The sequence below is a fragment of the Pinus tabuliformis genome, chromosome 9, assembly GCF_031772625.1.
Source record: "Pinus tabuliformis cultivar Carrire ecotype Pingquan chromosome 9, CPIR1, whole genome shotgun sequence".
Classification (NCBI taxonomy): domain Eukaryota; kingdom Viridiplantae; phylum Streptophyta; class Pinopsida; order Pinales; family Pinaceae; genus Pinus; species Pinus tabuliformis.
The window spans coordinates 1,069,249,596-1,069,255,595 of NC_142307.1; positions in this window are offsets into that span (position 1 = coordinate 1,069,249,596).

Below are 6,000 nucleotides of genomic sequence, written 5' to 3' on the forward strand. Positions count from 1 at the left end.
GGGCTCTGCCTATATAGCAAAGAGAATCGACTGATTTCTCTTAAACTCCAGTGTCATCGAAAAGTGGGGCATGCCGATTGCAAAAACCGGAGTCGCCTTCTCCTCGGACCACATGCCCATCTTTCTGTCATGGAAACACACGGACTGTAGGATGGGCTACTCTTTCAAGTTCAATAGAATCCACCTACAAGATCAATCTTTCGACGACTTCATAAGATCGTGCTGGACAGACATTCTCCAATCCGAGGGGGCCTTCCTATATACTTTTAGAGACAAAATTCATCTGCTGAAGAAACATGCAAAGTCATGGCAGATTAATCAAAAGAGGAAGGATGAGCAGGATCTTTTCGATATTAATCAAGAAATTTGTCGGCTCTCCTCCTCAATCCCTTACAGTGGCTTGTCGCTGGACAAAAAATCTCTTCTCAGATCTCTGGAAAGGAAAAAAATGATCTACTGCAAAAAGAGGAAGCAACATGGCGGCTAAAAAGCCGCGCCACTTGGCTTCGGGAGGGGGACCGTAACACAAGATTTTTTCACAATTATGCAAATGCTCGCAGAACAAAGAACTCAATCTGGCAAATCGAAAATGGTGATGGTGTCCTCCTTTCCTCCCAGCAGGAAATTTCTGCAGAAGCCACAAGATTTTTCAAGGACCAATATAAAAGGCAAAATTGTGATCTAAATGACATGTTATGGGCGGTGGACCGATTGCCAGTGATGTTTGATGATGCTGCAAACGAAGATTTCTTCAGGCCCATATCGGAGGAGGAGCTTTCAGATACAATTAAGAGTTTCAAGAAAGACAAAAGCCCAGGGCCAGACGGATGACCGGTTGAATTTTTCTCTCATTTTTATGATCTCTTCAAAAACGACTTGCTGGTCATGGCGGATTCCTCCCGTGTCTCGGGGAACATAAACAGTGCCTTATCGGCCACCTTCATTGCGCTTATCCCCAAAAAAGATAAATCTTTATCCTTGGGGGATTACAGGCCGATCGCATTATGCAATTCACTCTACAAGATCATTTCTAAAATAATTGCTGAAAGATTGAAGAAAGTCCTAAGCCCCTTTATTACAAAAGATCAACATGCTTTCCTAAAGGACAAGCTCATCCTGGATGCAGTAGCCATGGCCCAAGAATGCCTCTTCTCTATCTCCTCTAAAAACATTGATGCTGTTGCTCTCAAGATTGATCTAAAAAAGGCTTTCGACTGCGTAGATTGGAGCTTCCTCAGAATCCTTCTGGAAAAAATTGGATTAAGGCCCCGGGCTATAAGCTGGATTATGGCGTGTGTTGAAAGTGTATCCTTCTCTGTTATCATCAATGGCATTTCGTCTTATTTCTTTCGCGCCGAGAGGGGGCTCCGCCAGGGATGCCCTCTTTCCCCTATCCTCTTTATTCTGGTAATGAATTCACTTAGCACCCACATTAATCTTGTTGTTGGAGAAGGAAGGTGCAGACCAGTCAAGATGTGCAGGGACATCTCTCTTTCACACAATCTTTTCGTGGACGATATTCTAATTTTTGCAATGTTATGCAAATCTTCATGGGTCTCTCTCTTTGTGATTCTCCAAAAGTTTCATTCTGCCACGGGCCTCAATATCAACAAGGCAAAATCAGTGCTTTATCACAACACTACAAATCCTGCATTGGCTCAGTGGATTGTTGACCGCTTTGGTATTAACCTCGCACTGATTAAGGATGGATTTACATATTTGGGGTTTCGTTTGAAAGCAAGGGGTTACCGCAGCCATGATTGGCACTGGCTGTTAGATCGTTTCTACAACAAAATTGCAGGCTGGGAAATGCGTCTTCTTTCCCTTGCTGGCAGATTCATATTGGTTCAGGCAGTACTCTCCCAGCTCGCGGTGTATTGGGGTCATCTCTTTCTTCTTCCGGCCTCCGTCACTAAGAAAATGAATTCTATTGCTGCAAACTTTTTGTGGGGCGGCCGATCATTCCAATCGAAATTCCACCTTGTGAACATGGACTCTATCTCAAGGCCAAAAAAGGCAGGCGGTTGGGGCCTTCTCAACATGAAATGTTTTGGATATGCGCTCATTTGCAAATCTCTGCACAGAGCCATCTTTGGTACCAGTCCATGGAGTGCTCTCATTAATCAGAAGTATCTCAAAGGCAAAAACATCGCTTACTGGTTCAGAAGGTCCTCTCTCGGCATCCGATCGGGCTCCCCCATCTGGCTTTGCCTCAGAAAATTACAACCTTTCTTTATGATGCACCTAAAATGGACCATCTATTCTGGTACAAATGTCTTCATTGGTATTGACCCCACCCTTCACAACCTAGAATCCATGATCCCTCCGTCATTACTTTCCTTTTTCCATGCAAGGGGTCTTCTTACCTGGGACAAGCTTATTCTTGCATGGTCCTCTCAGGAGCCTATCTGGAAAACCGACCTCCAATTGGCCTTCCCCCCCCCCCTTCGCTCCCTATGGCTCTCTTTCACCAATCGTTTCTCTCACAGTGCTTTCACTCAAATCGGGACGAAGGATGCCTTGACTTGGTCAATTGGGAATTCAATCCGCCCCATCTCGGTCAGATGCCTCTACTCTGCCCTATCTCCTCTCTCTCCGCCCCCCTCCCCTACCTTCCCTGCCAAGCTCTGGAAAGCCCAATGCCCTCTCAAGTCCATCCTTTTCTCATGGCTTCTCTTTTCTAATAAGAACCTCACCTGGGAGGTCCTCCAAAAAAAAGGTTGGCAGGGACCTAGCGTTTGTCAGTTTTGCTCAGCTGCGGCAGAATCAAATTATCATATGTTCTTCGACTGTTCCGCCTCTACAGCAATCTGGTATGAACTCTCTCTTACTTATGGTTTTCCTCACCGATCCTTTGCTTCTGTACAGGATGCTTTCGTATGGTGGAGCGCCCAATGTCCCTTCTGGCATGCTCTTCTTATTCTCACATGCTGGCATCTATGGAAATGGCGGAATGGCTGTATTTTCCAAGGCTGCTCTCTGCCTCTCAATTCTATCTTGACTTCAATATCGGCGTCCATGCCTTCTCTGGACTAGGCGGGCTCTCTTTAAGCTCAAACATCTCTTTTTTTTCTCTTTCGCTCTAGCTATTCGCTCCTATATGTATAATCTCTGCGCTCTATCTGAATGAGCTTCCATACAACTTTTAAATTACGCATCTTTTTGGTCTGTCTTTCTTCAGATCCTATCTTGGGGGAATCGGTCATTTCCCTTTACACAATGTTGCGGCTTATTATAGCTGTGATTCTGAACGCATATGTATATCTTGATAATTATATTTCCTTAATATAATACATACAGCTTTTTCTCTCTGAAAAAAAAAAACTAGAAATGTAAGGCAAGTTGTGTTGATATTGTGTTTCTTTCATGATACTTTGTGGGAATAATGTGGGTGGTGGATGTGCTCGACGTTGGAGATACGTATGTATCCTGCTTGGTTTTTGGATAGTTGGTTTTGGGAGAGCTTATTTTGGTGAATGGGTTGGGTCAAGTTACATAATCTTCTTCATTTAGTTCCATACTGCAATTTCCCTCTACATGCTTAAGCTTCCTCTAAAGAAAGAATTTGAGATTGGGCACTTTGGGCGCAATTCTACTCGTTGATTTATATCTTTGTGGGTTCAAAACTCTACAAAGTTCATATATTGTAAGGCCATCTCGAGGAAATACAAAGGAGTGGCTCTATTTCAATGCATTGGCAAGTAGGTTTAATTTTCATATTTTTCTCCTTTTCATGTGTTTTTCCTCTTTGTCTTTTCATTTAATCTCAAAGGTCTTAACCTAATTTATTAGGTCATAGAGCTTATTCCTTATTATTATTCTATTTTCTTGGTCTATACTTTGTATTGCTCGAACTTTTATTTGTTTATCCTTTCATGTTTCCCTGGTCTTTCTAGACAAGCTCTATTTGATTTGGTTCAACTAAGAATTTAGGTATATTTGTGATGGATCTCTCCTCTCTCAAGTTGGCCAGCTCCTTTGTTCTAGATCCTCCTTGGTATAGTTGTTACAGTTCCCCTCATCCTTAGTTTTGGTCCCCTGGTCTCTCCCTTCAATGAGACAACCCCTTCCTTTTGTTTGTTGTGAATTTCTTTTCCCTTGGTATTCTTGCTATCTCTTTGTTACCCCATACCATGTCTAGGTCAAGGAATCTTGCTACCATAAGGGAGGGAGACGAAACTCCCTTCCCTTTAGCTCCAGGTCTCAACATGTAGTGAATAAGTCAACGACTGTTTATGTTCATTGTATTTCTTTGACAATCAAAGCCAAATTTTAAGAGATTAAATGAGAGGTTAGGCTAGAGTGTAGATTTATTACTTAATCTGATGTAAAGTGATCCAATATTCCTCGTATACCAGCATGATCCAAGTTCTTTTCTTCAATTGATGTTAACATAATTACATGAAAGAGCATGTAAAAACCATGTATGCAAACACTCAAAGAAGAAGCAACATAAAGGAGGTCATAAAGACAATGCACACAAAAGTTTGATAACAGAGTTCGTTCAATGTGGACTATCTCTCTGAGCCCTGCTTCAATAGTGGGGAAGCCCCTTCATTCTTCTCAACAAAAATGAAAGTGAGTACATGGTAAAATACATCATTATACATCCAATCCTGAGAGTGACTTGAAAAGGGGCTGCTCAAATCCAGAAACAGATTGCACCAGTGAAATCCTCTCAAAATTATGAGTAATTTGAGTATAAACTTGACTATATTCTATCGCCTGCAACTCTAGCCCCTCAAAGAATCTTAACATTCCACATCAGATTCTCTACAGGAATATTCGCCTAGAATATACCTTGTCTTGAAAAAGGTGCCACTAGGTTTCGCCTTGCCTTGCTTCCGCCACGCACAAGGTCCCAAACAATATTATGTATGTGGCCTCCTGCCATTGCTCCTCCTAGCCGAATGATTAAGGAGTGTTTAAAAATTATCTGGCTGGTAAAGATTACAAAGTTGCCCACTGGGCAGCCCAGCTAGTGAGTGTAATGTAGTGCATATGGGGAGTGAGGGTTCTAGGTTCGAACCTTATAGACCCCAACTGCGTTGTGTTTTGTTTGAATATAAAACAAATGGTTTACAATCGTTATGTTGACCACTAGGGCTTTGTATATATATTAACATTGTTAATAGACCACCACTTGCCATCATTTAATGTTGGGGTTCGGCAGGCCTGCCAACATGTTTGCCAATTATCTTGCTAATTGCCAAATTGACTTATCGTTATACCTCATTTGGTGCCCTACTAAAGTTGGCCTGATCCAGACCCAACTGGACAACCATTAGGTGCCACGTGGTGCCCTTGGATTGGGCCACTTCAACCATAACCCTACCACATGGTGCAATTTGAGCCTGACACATGGCATCACTGGATTGGTCCATACCTTCTATTGGGTTGTTGACCAAGGTGTTGATTGGGCTGCCATGTGACAGCCTAAGGTCTACCTCCAGAAAAAAATTGTTTGATAAAAACTTTAGACGGGCATAACTTTCACATACGATGTTAGATTGAGGCGTCATTCACATCGTTGGAAAGCTCTCATTGAGCTCTACGATTTGATGTTTGTTTCATTGAGATATGATGACTTTGAATTTTTGGCCTTTTGGGATCCTCCTAGATCATGGAGGCTAAGGTGGGTGGCTAGATACCATATACCAAAAACACCATAACTTGGAACATTGGATACATGAAATCTATCAAGATTTATTGGAAATTAAAAATGATAATGGGAAAAGCCTTTGTGGAGCACTCAGAGACTCATCAGAAATTTGTAGAGGAGTTGTAAAAACATATTAACAAGCTTAATGGCAAGCTCTCCTCCCTAGCAAAGAAGATTGTTGACCTGGAATCACCACTTCCTAAGAAGAGGAGGACCATCTAGATGCAATTCAGGATGACTCTCCATCCAAATAGATGAGTGTTCCTTATATTTTTATGATGTTGTTTATCAACAAGTCTACCAACCAAGATATGCATGTTATTATTAATGTCATTAGG